Below are 16,448 nucleotides of genomic sequence, written 5' to 3' on the forward strand. Positions count from 1 at the left end.
ACCTAAAATGTGGCCCCTTTTTGGTTACTGTTGCGTCAGCAACGCACTCTCGGCTTAAAATCTTACTGACAGCCCCTGGTTTGAAAATAAAATGATACGAATTGTTTATAACGGCAGAATGCGGGAATTGCTATACCTTCTTGTAGCTAACACAGGCAAAACTCTTTAGTAACATGAAGGATGAAAAGCAAATAAATGTACCTTAGTGCCCAACCAAAATAGTCATAGGGAATTATCCTCCTCGGTTAATATATTCCGACGCTAAAAGAACCAACTCGTATCCACCAGTTACAATGTGCAAGTTTCGAAGGAGGAGGAGAAAAGCGAAATGATTTTCAATAAAATAAAGGGGCATAAGAAACATTAAGGCACCTTTTATACCAACATACACGCGCAATTTTTGTTCCGAAATGAACAAGCCTGATACAGCGTGAGAAGCTATGTGGCCTAGGCTACTTGTTACCTTTTTACCACTTCGAGTCTGTCACCAGCAATGTCTCACCATTAAAGCCTGAAGGTTCCGACCAAATCACTTGATGCTTAACTTTGTCTGAGGCTACAGAAACAACAATATAACGGTTCGGGGTACTTGTCTTATTTGCACTAAAATGACGTCACTATTTCATTGCTAATTTTTCTCTTTATTCTAGAGCATAGAACATAAATCCGTCTATCTCGGAAAATCAAGCGACTATTTAAGGCAAGTATTATTAGGAGGTTGAGACTCCCAATGGGCCGCGGTTAACGCCATATTGTTCAAGGGTTGCATTAGCTCATATATTGCGAACGGAAATCATCTTTAGTGGCCTCAAGACGGCGAATTTCGCTTTCTGACAGTTGGAACCACCTTGACTCCCCGTCTTCAGTTGTACCAGTTCGGTACGCACAACTTATGATGCGTGCGCCGGAGATACAAAGAAAAAGTCTCAGGCAATATCCACTAACGTGAAACCGGGTTATGGGCGAAGCATGCACTGTATAAGTGCATTCTTGGCGCCTTGGCGTTTTTTGCCAACGGAGATGAAACAGTTGGAGAGAAGAAGTATACAGCTTTGGTGTAAAAGTCTCTTGTCTTAGAAGCACGAATCTCTCCAGCGCGAGGCGTAAATGACTGTCCCGGTGCTTTTTTTGGTACGCGTTACGAAGCACTCCAGCGCGAGGCGTAAACGACTGTCCCGGTGCTTTTTTTAGCACGCGTTACGAAGCGCTCCAGAGCGAGGCGTAAACGACTGTCCCGGTGTTTTTTAGTACGCGTTACGTTCTAGCGCGAGGCGTAAACGAGTTTCCCGGTGTTTTAGCACCATGACTACATGAAATGAACGACGATTACGACGACGACGACGACGACGACGACGACGACAGGAGACGCCAATAGCCCCAGCCCCTAGGGGGCTTCAGCCCTAAAAAATGTTTCGGGATGAATGGTTGAGCCAGAGAGGAAACAGTAAGGACGGAGTACAGATGTGGTCACCGGCTCCTCCTCCTAACCACTTGTCATTTTACAGTTAAGCACGTTTTTCTGAAAATTAAACAATTGAATTTCAGACGCTGCACTCTGTCGTATTCGTACTACCCTTCTTAAATGCAGTCTTTTCATGCTTGCCTTCTTTTACTTGCTTTAGTTAACTCCGGAGTTGAGTGACAGTTGGGTTCTGCGACTCAAACGTCCGCATTGATTTGTTTGCTGTGCCGTCAGAACTTGCCAACTGCCGCCCTTTCCCGTATTGCTGACGGAAAACCTACGCCGTGCGCTGCATTCGTGCTTCAGTTTTGCTGCTGTGCACTTTCTTGCTGTACTGACCTTTCCTTCAAGGCTACACTCAACTGAGTTGCCTTTCAACTTCCCAGAAATCCTGCTCTGTCACGCAATCGGACCACCTCCGTTCAATTTGGTATTCCCAGCGCTCCTCCGGTGTGCCTGTTCTTCGGCGGGCCTTGCGGGTACAGTTCTCGGAAGAGCTTGTCTTAGGTCGAATTTCTCGCGGCTCTGACTACTACTCGGACTTCCGGTTGCTTACTTCTTCCCTCCATGCGTGCCTAAACGCGCACAAAACAAAGCACATCGATGTAAAACTAAAGTGAACCCCTTTATCTCAAGTTTCTTCAAATAGTGAACTGGCTGGCTCAAGATTTTTCTTTTATTGACGCGTAATTTTAAGTAAAAAAACAACTGACTCTCGGAATCCCAGCTGCATACGTAATGAATAAGTGCAAATGTTTGGGATGAAGTTGTTTTGAATCCAGACGCCGTTTAAAAGGCGGGGGACTCGTTTTAGAGATACAAACTACGCCAAAAAAAGGTGGTGACTCGCCTAAGCACTTTGTTCTACACTCGTGAATGGTTACTATAGTTTATTCCACGAGCTACGTGCAGCACTGCGGAGGCTACATTGTTGCCACCAGTCCACCCACTGGGCCCGCCTAACTCACCATGAAGGCGGACTTGAAAGGACATTTCCTTCTCCCCTCTCGGCAGGTTGAACGGCAAGGCCCCGGCGCCTTTTGTAGCTTCCTTCACGGTGAGGGCGGACTGCTGACTGCACTGTAGCCTCCACAGCGCGGCACCTAACTTGTGGAATGAACTACAGTAGCAAAAAATACCTCGGGGCACTTGCGTCTGCTTACGTGCTTTCAGTGCAAGAGTGGCTTCCTTCGCTTCCGTTGCATTCAACTACACAAACGTGACGTACCCAGAATCGACGTTCTCTGCGGATGGAGGACACCTGCTCTCCTCCCGTGCCGTCACGTGAACCTGTTCCCCGATAGGGCGTCCGTGCCCCACGCTAGGCGAACCGGGAATCAGAGTTCTCCATGGCTGGCGTGTACCTTTTCTACTCACGTGCCGTCCCGTTTATCTGCCACGCGACTGGATGAGAGCGACGCGCACAGTAAGCTAGCTCTTGTCCTGCCGTGTGCAACGTGGTATCCTAAAAGACGTAGAAATTCGTGGATTCCGCCTCCTGGAGACCGAAGTGGAACTGCTGGCTTATGCGGATGGCATTGCTGTGTTCTGTGAGCCGGAAGACTAGTACATTGGGGAAAATGTCTTGGTTTCTGGCATGGCGAATGGCCATCCACCCCCAGCGCTTTTGCCAACGTAGGCTGGACAACAACCCCAGTTAGGTATCTGGGAGCCCCGCCCCTACAGTTTTATTGGGATAGCGAACCATATTGGCGAGAACAGACACAAGAAACTCGCGCGAAAGCGGACAAGTGGAAGGGGGCTTATTTGTCCACATTTGCTGGGGCGACCGTGTGTAATTTGTTCATAGTATGCAAATTATGGTATGTGATGCAGGTGTTGCACTGCTCACGAACGTGCAAAAGTTGCACCGAGTGTTCGCTGTTTTTGTCTGGGCCTCGAATTGGGAGAGGTGCAGTCGGAACAACCTTTTTAGGCATGTGAAATATGGAGGAGTGGGATCTAGCGCATTTATTTGTGCGACAACTAGTAAATAGATTTCTTTTTTTAGAGAAGTAAGTGACCCTTTTCTTCGTACAGTGTGTCAATTAAGGCTAGGCAGGGTTCTCCCCGATTTCGCGATTACGACTGAATACATGACGGGAGGTATATTTGGATATTTTAAGGAGGTTGTGGCCAGCGTGAAGTTTTTAAACGCAAGATTTCAAAAGAGTATTTAAGTATAGTTACGCGTAAGAACTTGTACCATGATATTGTCGATGTTGTGTTCCCTGTTCCCATGTACAGGGCTATGTACTGTGGAAGGCCCGGTAGCGATGTGCTTAAGAGGGTTAAAAGAATGCAGATTCAAGCAGGGATCAAGTCCTTTGTGTTTAGGTTACATACAGGAACATTATTAGTACGAACGTTTATGGAAGAAAGAGGTTATTCGTACCGTGGGGGACAGATTGTTTTAGTTGTAAATCCCCAGAGACAATAGATCATGTATTTTTGCATTGTTTGGAGGGAGTACATTTCTGGGATGTGCTACAGAGGACATTACACAAAGATTTTCCACTTAATCCTCACGGTATACGTTTCCTTGCAATAGACAATGAGGATGGAGGGCCTTATGATTTAGTCATGGCACTGGGTCTCCGTAGTATATGGCGCTCACGCACAGCAAGGTTGTACAATGATGTTGATGCGCGATGTGCAAGGGAGTATTTCAAAGAAAGCATTGGTCGATTTGTTGAAGTTATTAAGTTCCACCAGGAACTACCTGATTGGCTGCCACAAATAGAGAAACTAATCGATATGAGGGAATTTTAAATTGACAAAGTCAGCCCTGTAGTGGCTGGAAACTCCACCTCTTCTTGTATTTGTACATATTTACAATGTTGAGATGTAATATGTTGTGAATTGTCAAATACAGGCAATAAATACAAAAAAAAAGAGTTTGCGCTGTGGTAACGCACCCGGCTTCTATTCTAGAGGCCCGTGTTCAAATCCCATACAAACACAACTTTTTTTTCATTCACTCTTTACAGCGGTGACCATTTCATGAACCGGACAACAACTACAACAACAACGCCGTTTTTTCGCACAATAAGCCACTATAAGGCTTTCGCCAGAATAGAATTGAACTCGAAGCGGCCGCCAACCACGCAGCCGATAAGTATTTTGGCGTGTGCGTGCCGTCTCTTGCGCAAGCACGAGCTCCGCGCGCGCTCGCAAACGATTCTAGCTAGTACGTATGTGTCAAGTCACCAGGAACAACAACAACAACAACAGCTAGTACGTATTACGGTTTATTTACTACACTAACCGTGCCTTGACGCGGATGAACGTTTCATCTACAAATCCATTAGTGAGCATTCGAAGCTGCATTCGTCCCGTAGTGAGCAGCGAACGGCAGGAATAGTGAAGTCGCTCTTCTGTAATGCACGATGTTTGCTTGTGTTATCGTCTCAAAATTTTCCTGTCATATTACGGCGTCTTAGACACATTGCGTAGTTTTGCTGCTTCAAATCCCCCAGTTAATCAGGGCGAAGAAGATGCTTGAAGGCATCGGGACGCGAAGCATAGACCGTCGGACATGAACAGAAAGTGCCCGGCACAATGTCGCCCCATTGAGCTATCGGGAAACTGCTGAACACTGAAAGGCGCGAATTCAGATCTCCATGTACCGTACGGCTCGTATCTTGTGTACGTTGCGAGAGCGGCCCTACCGCCTGTCTCGGCAGTGACAAACCTTGCCGTTTTCCTGGAGAGTAAAAGCATCCAACCGCACCCAGCGTTTCTTGAAACAGGCTCTACATTAACGCTGTCTGGAGAGGAAACGCTATCGCTTTTATGTTCCGCTGTACAGCATCCCCCTCGTCCGCCTAATATAAATTTATAAGAAGAACCTGAGCTGATTTCCGCACGCTGTGGCTGCATCAACAAACGGTAAGCTACAGAGGAACGTGCAACGGTCAGCGACCCCAACCAATGTGCCCGTCAAGGGTAATGGCTTGAGCGAGTTGGTATACAGCACGACACTAATGAAAAGAGTAGACTTATGACGAGGACTAACGAAGGAAGACGACACTAAGCCTTCTGTGTTGTTCTCCTTTTGGAGATCATCGGCGTAAGACTGCACGTTTCATTAGTGAAACATACCCCGCACATGCGCCGCCTTAACCTTTACAATTCGGAAAACTTGTAGGTTGTTTCCTTAAGGAATTGTTTTCTGGGTTAAGCCGAAAGCCTTAAGTACCCCACTGTTCAAAGAAGAAACTGCCGTGTTGTTGTTTGGTATAGAAAACGGCAGCCACCGTCAAAATTAAAAAAAAAAATCCCGGGCCATCTCCACTAACGTGAAACCTGGGGAGGGGCGAAGCATGCAGTGTATAAGTGTACTTTGGCGTTTTTGCCAACGGAGATAAAACCATTGGGAGGTAGAGGTATACAGCTTTGCTGTAAAAGTCTCTTGACTTTGAAGCACGAAACTCTCTAGCGCGAGGCGTAAGCCAGTGTCCCGGTGTTTTTTAGCACGCGTTACGAAGCGCCCCAACGCGAGGCGTAAACGAGTGTCCCGGTGTTTTTTTTAGTACACGTTACGTTCTAGCGTGAGGCGTAGACGAGTTCCCAGGTGTTTTAGTACCGTGACTACATGAGACGAACGACGATTATGACGACGACGACAGGAGACGCCAACAGCCCCAGCCCCTAAGGGGCTTCGCCCCTAAAAAAATTAAAGCCGTTCCACTCAATGTGAAAGCTGTCGGAAGTGCAGAGCAATGATTCGCCATAATGGGCTGGACCACCGTTATCCGCTTACTGCTACCACCCCATGCAATTCATATTTCCCGCCGTCGCAGTGCTCGCGCGCCCGCTGCCTGAAACTGCGCCAGCGGGAGTTCTGTTCTCTGTGTGCTTTTCTCCCCGCACGTGCCGGAGTTGCACTGCCACATTTTGCGTTTAAAAAACCAACCCAAAGGGCGTCCTTACGTAAAGGAACGCGGGCGCTGCCGGTTAATTACGTATATTTTTCCTCAAATGTACCTATAGTTTTCTTTGCGCTAAAAAACGGGAAGATGTATGACAAGCACCAGCGGTTCACTAGTTTCGAATGCTTATGACTATATAAACCGCTTGGCTTTCGAAGCCTCTGGGGTAAGCCGCGAACAGCAGCGTTACTTGGATTGGATTTGATTGGATTGGCTACACTGGCCGAGGTTGACCAGATTCGCGTAGCTCCTGGAGAGCAGGGCTGCGCAAGTAGCGCAAGCGCGAGGATTGGATTGGATTGCATTGGATTGGATTGTATTGGGTTGGATTGGATGATAAGCAGCAGTAAGCACGATAATCAGCTAATCCTAGACAACCAGGCTAGCTAATAATAACCAGCCGGACCACCTTAGATCACGCTACGTATATCCTGACATATATCCGCTTGGCTTTCGAAGCCTCTGAGCTACGCCGCGGCGAAGGGACCATGACAGGCTACACCGCAACGTCGTGGCGATATGCATGGTTCGAGCGAGCAAGCTGGGACGACAAGGCGAGCGCCTAAAACGCTCTGCACTTAAAACATGTGAGTTCATATATGAGAATTGAACCTGGGTCTCCAGTGTGTACGCCCAGTGCGTTACCTACCTCCATACGTTGCCAGGGAAGGGACAAAAGTTAGAGCAGTGCGTACCACTCGACAAGCGAGGGTGACGGCACGTAAGTTGAACAGGTGCACTCCACCCGCGCAGAACTCTGGATCTGGAGAAGCTACGGCTTGGGTCGGCAGTCTGCCTGCTGAAGTACTTCGTGCCAGAAGGCGAGGGAACGAAAGCAAAGAAGTATACATAAATACCTCTTCAAAGCACGTCAGCAGCCATAAGTTCCCCAGAGATTATGCTGACCGCTGCGATCAATCTCAGAGTACAAGCTGGAGGCTGTTGTTGAGCATTTGCGTGTGTAAGCGCGTCAGCGTGCTCAGCCCCAATAATCCTACAAAAACTTGATGCTTCCACACGGCCGAACTGCCACACGCAATTTTGCGTTTTCTTTTCTCTCTCTCTCTCTCTCTCTCTCTCTCTCTCTCTCTCTCTCTCTCTCTCTCTCTCTCTCTCTCTCTCTCTCTCTCTCTCTCTCTCTCTCTCTCTCTCTCTCTCTGTTTTTTTTTTGTCCCTGCGTAGGATAGTCTACGTCAGTCGCAGGCAGGAACACGCGCCAATCAAAAGGAACAGAAATGAGCAGAGTAAGAACAGAGAACATAATGAGCATGAGAATAGAATGAGCAGCAAGGGAACGCGCCTGCAAGGCTAACTTCGACCGCGCCCATAAAACCATCTGCCCCTTGCTCATTTCCATACATACAAGGTTAAGTTTCCTTTTCTAAACACGTTCCGCTGCTACTTTCCCTGCGCGCCTCAGACACGGCGCACGAGCGAACGCCAGTGGACGAATAAATTTCAATCCCCGATTTTGAAGAGTAACGCATGGTAGCACTTTCATTATAACGAGGGGGCGCCAGGGCGCGAAACAAGCAGGCCGTATCCAGCACACGCAACGGTACATTGTTCCTGCACGCTGCACACAGCAACGGCAGTTGCATGTGAAAGTGACCTGGGATTTGTTTTTCGAGTCATACTCGTTCCGCTGCTGCCCCGTTGGAGAAGTACGTACCAAATAACTGTTGTTTCATAATGTTTTCACTGCGTACGCAGACTGTGCGTTGTGGATTAAAGGGACCCTGCAACACTTTTTCAAATTTTTTTGAAATCGTAGTCACCCAACGCACCCAGTACTTAGATTATGGGGTCGCAAAGTACCTCGGTCAAAAATGACTGCTCTATGCCCATCAGATAACTTGGAAACTCGCTCACAAGGTTTTTTTCTCTCTTTTCCAGTGTTGACATTCTTCGACCGCCCGAGTTACGTCATTAAGGCCATGTAGCGGCTGTTGGCCGGTTTTCCTTCAGTTGCAGCAATGAACGCTTTTTCGTTAGCAACTTAAAAAAAAGCCACAAAAACAAAGCAGAAATGAAAGGCGTATCTGGTGCGACGAGCACATCGCGCAGTGTCGCTCCGTGCTGGCGATAACTATGGCATTTCCTTCCAGACGCGAAGGAAAGAGTGAAAGCGCTTATCGGAAGTGTTGCAGGGTCCCCTTGAAACACAAGTATTTATTTATTTATTTATTTATTTATTTATTTATTTATTTATTTGTTTATTTATTTATTTATTTATTTATACAGATACCCACACCGCCCTCACGGGAATACATTGTAGGGGAGAATGCACAAAGAAATGCAATACAATCGACATTTTTATAAGAAAGAGTCGCGGATAAGATACTGTATGACCGTATAACAAAGTGTTAGTTTACGATGTCAGAAATATTGCCTTACGCTCAAAATAGAAGAAAAATAGGTAACTTGCTGCAGTGAATCATGGAAAGCTACTTGATTTATGAAACACGGCAATATACGCGCAGTAACTATTACTTTAACACAAAATTGAGCAAATGTTTAACAAAATATCAGGAAAGCGCGGAGGCAATTTCATCTCGCAAGCTGTGCACTCATGCGTCTCGCTCCCTTGTCTTCGAGATTTTTATTTGGGGTTATTCGCTTATAGTTATAAAGATAACAACAAGCACATGCAATACGAAAATATCAAGGAGTGAATTATAGATAATTACGTTTGCTCGGCCTTGCGGGGCCACGTGCGTTCGCGCCGTGATTTGAGTTCTTTAAACTTTAATGTGCTACCCATGTTCGGCGGCTTGATTTTTTACGAGCTCATAAATTGTCCCGCCCTTATAATTTCTTCATCAGAATATATAACCCGTCAAGCCAGCTCAATATAGAGAGGTCGGCAACGCTCCATTTGTCTGGGTGTTCCTTTTATCGTTCCGTCCATGCCGTGAAAAAAAGAACACGCGCTTATCTAACTTTATGAAGGCTGTTCAAATATTTCGATGAGTGTTCCCTTGTATTGCTTGAAGGTTTATACATTTCTCGTGCTAAGGACAATGTGAATGTCGTTCGCTGAGCATTTATTGGTTTAAGACCTAAACAGGATTAAAATGGAGCCAATTTTTTGTGTCGGTCCAATAGGCTGTAATTTGACTCATATTTTTAACCGTTTCCTAACTGCTTGTGCGTTCCCTGAGCAGATAAAAAAAACTGTGGTTGATTCCTCTGTCATATAAATCAGTAAAACGCGAAAGTGAAATGTGCAGCGAAATCTGCAGCGGAGCATGACTTGCGGGTCGGCGTCTGTCTTGTCGGTGTGCTCGGCGAGCGATGTCCTGCTGATGGGTCGCTTCGGCAAAGGTGTACTGGCGTCATTTCCGTGACAGATATGACGTCATTGAAATTCTGGGGCATCCCGGCATAAAACACTTTCGTGTTAAAATATAAAACCCGAAAACGAACAACCCTAAATGTAACGTACTCTTTGATACTAAGGGTTGCTTCCCCGCAAGAAAACCCTGTGTGCAGAGGTGCACTCTTTACAGGCCGCTTGCTTCCTTGCATTGGCGTCGCTTCCGTGACGGATATGACGTCAGCGAAATCTTCGTGTAGCCGGGAATGAAACACTTTCGTGTTAAAAAGCAAAAACAACTGTGATCTTTAGGACGGAGACAAAAAACTGTCTTGGTAGCTACAGGCCTATATCAGTGTGATGGAAAAAAAATTGTTTCAGAGGTTATCACATCTTTTAATACCCCCGCGGTAATTTTTACCTTTTTAATTACTACTTTTCTTTAAGGCCTACTCGGTAGTACCCAATCGCTTCGTGTGTTCTTTTATTATGTGGTCGTCTTGTAAAGTTCTGCGCTCTACGTTTCATGATGTCTCGATACTAACTAGCCCAACACAAAGCTTTATTGAAAGTACTTACACCTCCTCAATATGGTTTCAGGTCGGGCATGTCAACGGATATGGTACTAATGAATCAGAAAGAACTTATAACGGCCAACATCAACAATAAAGAGTACTTATCTCATGGAGTTTTTGCCAACTTTTTCAAAGCCTTCCTTAGAATCAGTCGTGCTACTTTGCTGAAAATGTTCGAGGTTCAGAGAATACATGTCGCTGTTAGGCGAGCCAACCCCTTTCCATTTGTAAATGGAAGGGGGTTGACTCGAGGTGGGAAATTTGGGTTTACTCACACTCCTGGTTTAGCACTGCAAGGAGTGTGACTGCAAGCCTGTACCGAATGGCACAAAGGTGCTGTCACGCCATCGATCACAAAAGGACCGATAAGTCATGAAGCCCTTCAGAATGCGTGTATCCGTAAGCCCTCCTTAGCCCCTCAGTGCAGCAGAAATAGGTTTCTTGCAAAAGTCATTAAGACGATAAAGAACTCATGTGTTGCCCGTTCGATCATGCCATTTATGATGATTCCATGAACCCACCATAATACAAATTGGTGGTTTCTAGATACGTAGTTGCCAATGGTCTGCGGTATGTTAACGAATAAAGACGAAAAAAGAAAAGCGGAGAATAAGATGCACACATAATGTAGAAGTAAAGAAGTAGTTGGTAAGTATTACCAGGGAAAGCATTAAGACTTTCGCATTCAAACCCCGTAAGCACAATTAAAAGGACCCTGCAACACTGCCGATAAACGTTTTCACTCTTTCCTTCACCCACGGAAGCACCGCGAACCCTATAGGGACCGAGCAGCTGAACGGGTGGCGCCACCACTCGGCGATCCCCTCGTTAGTGGAATGAGCCGGCGCAGTGGACTACGCCGCCTCCCGTTGTTTGCCGTGTCTGCTTCGGTGCTTTGAATGTTTTGGTGGTGTTGTGAGCGGATATGTGCGGCGAAACGAAGTATAGACAGGTGTGTTGGGTTTTTTAGATGCAATAACGGCTACATAAACTTGTCGGACGCTTCTAAAGTTTGATATGGGCTACAATGACATGAGCGCTTTTTGCAGCGATCTACGCTTGGTTCCATCCGTTCTGAGTGCGAATAAAACTACTATTATTAGTATTCATTTCTTCTTAAATGCACTAACGGCTTCGTAAACTTATTCGACGCTTCTAGGTTTGGCAATGGGCTACATTGACATGACCGCTTTTTGCAGCGCTCGGCGCCTGGCTACGCGCGATCTGAGTAAGAATAAAACTATTAATATTATTATTCATTTCTACCACTTTAAATTAACTTCACTGGTTTCAATGGCTACGGTTTCTGCGCCAGCCTTAACGCTGGGATACCTAGATACGCGTGCTTTGAAGAGAAGGGTACTTACGTACGAGATCGATTACCGCGTGGCAGTGGAAACGTCGTGGCAGTTTACACTTTCTTTCTGTAACCGTGAGCTTTGTGCCTTCGGTTTTCGTGAGTGACAGCATGGGAGCCAGAGAGCCGAAGCTGAACTCCCACGTTTGCAGTAGTCATTTTACCAAAAGCCAAAGTTATTCAAGTACCCAACAGCCCAAGCTACAAACCATCCCCCCTCCCCTTCCCATTTTACCACCTGTGTGGTATAAATGCTGGCACCGATAGTTAAAAAACGTGGCAGTTGTAATGTTAGCCTGTGTTTTTAATGCTTAAGTATATTTTACCGAGTACCTAATATAATCGCCTAATACCTTGCGAAGAAACCAAAAACACGACAGCTAGTTGCCTCAGAAAGGGGTGCATCAGCCCGAGTCCTCCAGCACAGACGCATTTCCAACACGCTGAAGCCATTAGGATTTGGAGAAGGGTACATGAAAGTGCAAAATGAAACAGCTGAATTATCCAGCCCTTCGTTTAACGACGACGATGGTTCAACGCGAAGCTTTCTTCGCGCGAAATCGAATGGGAAATGGTCAAACTCCAAGACGCTACGATCAAAAGACCAAACTGCGTGCTTAGTCAAATTCAAAGCTCAACTAGTCAAAGTTTAAATCCAGAAGGCAACCAAGGAAACCAACACGAGAAATCTTTGCGATAAACCATCATCGTCGTTGGACGGAGGATTGCATGATTTTCTAAGCGTAGGTGACAGCTTGTGAAACGACCACAGCTTTCAGTTGTGAAACTGAAGTACAGGTTTTCAGCGCCCTCCGGCCTCTCGTCCTTCAGCCACGCAGGCATTGTTTTTTTGAAAAACCACTAACCAACTAGCCAGCAGCCATTGCAATTCTTGAAAAGCAACGTTTTTCCACGACAAGCAATGATGTTCTACAGTTATGCGGTATTTATTCTGTAAACGATACCCGATGACTGTAGTAAGCGTATTTCAGTGAAATTAAACACATTTCTACCGTAGTAATGAAGCTACGGAAGCGTCGTCAATCACAATTTCTGTTTTGAGGTAAATCGTAGAAGGCACCCCCAACTTAGTCTTTCGCTTGTGCACGACGCCGTTTCGTCATTAACTCCCAAGACCAGCGCCGCAGCATTCCTGGTCGGCTGCACACACCGGCTTTGTAGGAGCATTTAGCTGCAACATATTCATCGATGCACCAATCTGCATGCAGGCATGTAAAATCTGCACGAAGGAATTGACTTGTGCTTCCAGCTTTGCTTCCAGCTTGATTTCTAGCTTGGCGCATTGATCGTCGTCTGCTATTTGTAATAACTGAGTATGGGCGTAAATCACACACATGGCATGCCTCGTGAAGGTCACCTCCGCGCTCAAAATTTACCGGTCTGAAAAAAGTCCTCGTGGTTATCTGCACTTTTCAAGCCGCACGGCAGCAAAACGACAGAAAGCATGCATGCAAACAACGCTACGCTGTCCGCCACCGGAATTCCACTGACGAGCGGTTCGCCACGGGCGGCGATGTTCGCTGAAGCGACGGTGGTGCCATACAACGGCCGCCCGGTCCCTATAGTTATCGCTAGCACATGTAAAGTGGCACTGCCTGATTCGCTCGTCGATTTGCTGCAATTGAAAGAAAGCCGTCCAATACCCACGATATAGCTCAAGCAACGTCACTCAAACGTTCAAACGATACCAGGACCGGAAAAGAAAGAAATTTTGGGGCAAGTTTCCAAGTTATCTGGTGGCCGTAGAGCAGTAATGTCTGTCTGGGGTACTTTGTTGCCACCTACAGTCTATGTACTGAATGCGCTTGTTGACTACGTTCTCAAGCATATTGTATTTTGTAGAAAGCTCAAGAAGTGTTACATGGCCTCTTTAATTAGGCTCACTAGATTTTTTTTTGTATTTCTTCGCATGGCGAACTTGACATAATCCAAGAGCAGTATCCCCTATTCCCTAAATTTAAAATAGAAAAAAGCGCGCGGAACATAGCGACCATTGTGGGCGTCACGGTTCGTTAGCAACTATTTTCGTACCTTGCCATTCACCTCACTGCCTTAGAATCTAATATATATATATATATATATATATATATATATATATATATATATATATATATATATATTATTCATATTCAGATCAATGCCTTGCAAGACTTTAGAAGAAAATCTGGTTTACTTCCTCTTAAGCAATCAAGCACTGACGGCGCAGGGAACATTTATTTCTCTGCTGTGTGAACGCCACGGTAAAAATTTCCATACTTAACTAGGCTGCCTGACACGCTGATGAGTTTGACATTCAGTTCAAGTTTGGTTCAAAAAAGGGTTCAGAGACCAAAACGAAAAGTAAAGCCCACTCCAGCATCACCACATACCATTCATTTAAACGCGCAGCAATCGATTCTAACTCCAGGCGCCCCATCCCCAGTGTTCCAATCGGACCACTGCGTCTTTTCACGAATGAAGTAACGCGCTCCCGAGAAACGTAGAAAGGCGGTCGTCGGCTGAGTGTTTACCAGCAGGTTTATTACTACCTGAAGGACTTCTGTGCCCGCTATGCCCTCTTGTTCAAACATGCAGACTCTTGGGTTAAACAAATTAATCAAGATTTTCGCCCGACGGTTTCTTTGCCGTTAAAGCGGCTTAGGCGCGCCCGACTCGAGCCCTATAGCACGAATGCTCGGTATGCTTTGACCTCTGAGGCGCGCTAAGACCGATGCGAGCTGCTGCGTGCGCGTTTTACTACGAGCTAAGCACACCACGGCAGAAGCAGCGCATTCATAGTCCATATTGGACACGGAAAGGGCAATGCTAACTTCAGGCCAGTGCCTTCCTCTAGGCCGCGCTCCCTTAATCCGGCGGTAACTTATGTTTTTAACCACAGCCCACTTGTGTGCACTGCGGTAAGGTCGTTAGATGTCGGGCTGTATATCGTGTGAATAACATTATCACACCGAGAAAACGTTTGTTGTTAATGGCGTTGCGGGTACTCCCACAGCCGGTAGGTCAGAACAAGGGGGTTCGCTACAAAGGCTTACAACCAATCTCCATAATATTTATGAACGTGCGTGTATACCAGTACGCGCGCGAACTTCGTCGCGCCACCGTTCTTCTTCATTGCCATAACCTTATTGCTGCAGCACTCGCGGAATCCGCGTAGGATTAGAGTTGTGTCTTAGGTCGTGCGCCTTACGCACGCACTCGAAGAATTGCAGAGGGGAAAAAACCCTCCAACGGTATCTTAATTCACGCGAGGAATAGCGGAAACTTGTTGAGCGATTTGTTCGCTGCAGCCTTTGCACCCGAGTGCGCACGGCCCGATTATCGTGTACGAGAGGAGTTTGTTAAGGTTCATGCTCGGAACGCGGTTCTTGGTGCTTTCGTGTGTGCATAATTAACGGCCCACTTGCGTCCATATGAGCAGCTGTAGCAAAACTTAAGCGTTTTTCGAATGCTAAACAAAGCGAGATTTTAGCCTGGATTAACCTTATTCTTGCTGTTATTTTCTCTTCGCGTTCGAACTGACTCTGGAATTGCAGAAAATAACTCCAGCACGTTCTAGCCAGCCACACATAACTGCCGGGGCGGATCCAGGCTTTTTCTGGGGGGGGGGTCAGCTTCTATTAGTGGTGGTGGTGACGATGATGATTATTATCATTATTATTATTATTATTATTAGGAGGAGGAGGAGGAGGAGGACCGTTTCTGTGCACCGACATTTTGGAAATGCAAAAATACAAAACACAGAAAAAAACAAACTAGACACTTTTTACGGCCTGAAGGGCCATCTTCTTGGGGGTGTCAGGACCAAGGAGGTTGTATAACGTGCGTGCGTGCGAGAGAGAGAGAGAGAGAGAGAGAGAGAGAGAGAGAGAGAGAGAGAGAGAGAGAGAGAGAGAGAGAGAGAGAGAGAGAGAGAGAGAGAGAGAGAGAGAGAGAGTGAGTGAATGAGTGAGCGAGCGAATGAGTGAGTGAGTGAGTGTGAGTGAGTGAGTGAGTGAGTGAGTGAGTGAGTGAGTGAGTGAGTGAGTGAGTGAGTGACCGCCTCACCACGATGCGACAACGGGTACGGGCACTCCGACTCCGAAATAACTGATCATCATCATCATCATCATCAAGAGCCTACTCAGGTCCACTGCAGGACAAAGGCTTCTCCCATTGACTTCCAACCGCTCCTGTCCTGCGCTTCTCAAGTCCAGTTTAACCAGAATTTCCGTATATCAACCCTCAATCGTGTTACTGGCTTTCCCCTCCCATCTAGACCAAGAGAAATAACACCTCCAATTTATTTCGCGCGTTCACCAACAAAGTTTCCATGCACGGCCTTTTTTTTTTTTTGCTATTGTTTTGAGCAGAATCCTCCCTGAAAGCTATCAGTGCAAGCTCACCTGGAATTTTCACGTCCTAAAGGGTGACATTTCCGCTTCCGAGTTCCAATGTTTCAACTTCCTCGGACGTTAAAACCTGCTCGGGCCTGCACAACGCACAAATGCTTCGTCCACCTATCGATCCCGACTTACGATCCAAAACTGGAACTGCTGAAAAGGTTGCATACTGACGATATAAATGCATTCTTCTCTAACGTGGCGAGCCCAAGTCGAAATGTTCCCGCCGAGGTCGAAACCTAAAGATTTAATCTCCCAACCGCGATTCCATGGAAGCGATCAAGCAGATTTTATTGGAATTCTTTGCTTACTGAAAAACACGTACCCACGTCGGGCAAGACCTGGAATCTTTTGATTTTATACGATTACTTCACATTAAATTTAAATCATTTGGCGCCTCC

The sequence above is a fragment of the Haemaphysalis longicornis genome, unplaced genomic scaffold, assembly GCF_048455015.1.
Source record: "Haemaphysalis longicornis isolate Haplotype H1 unplaced genomic scaffold, Haemaphysalis longicornis Haplotype H1 scaffold_9, whole genome shotgun sequence".
In the NCBI taxonomy this organism is placed as follows: domain Eukaryota; kingdom Metazoa; phylum Arthropoda; class Arachnida; order Ixodida; family Ixodidae; genus Haemaphysalis; species Haemaphysalis longicornis.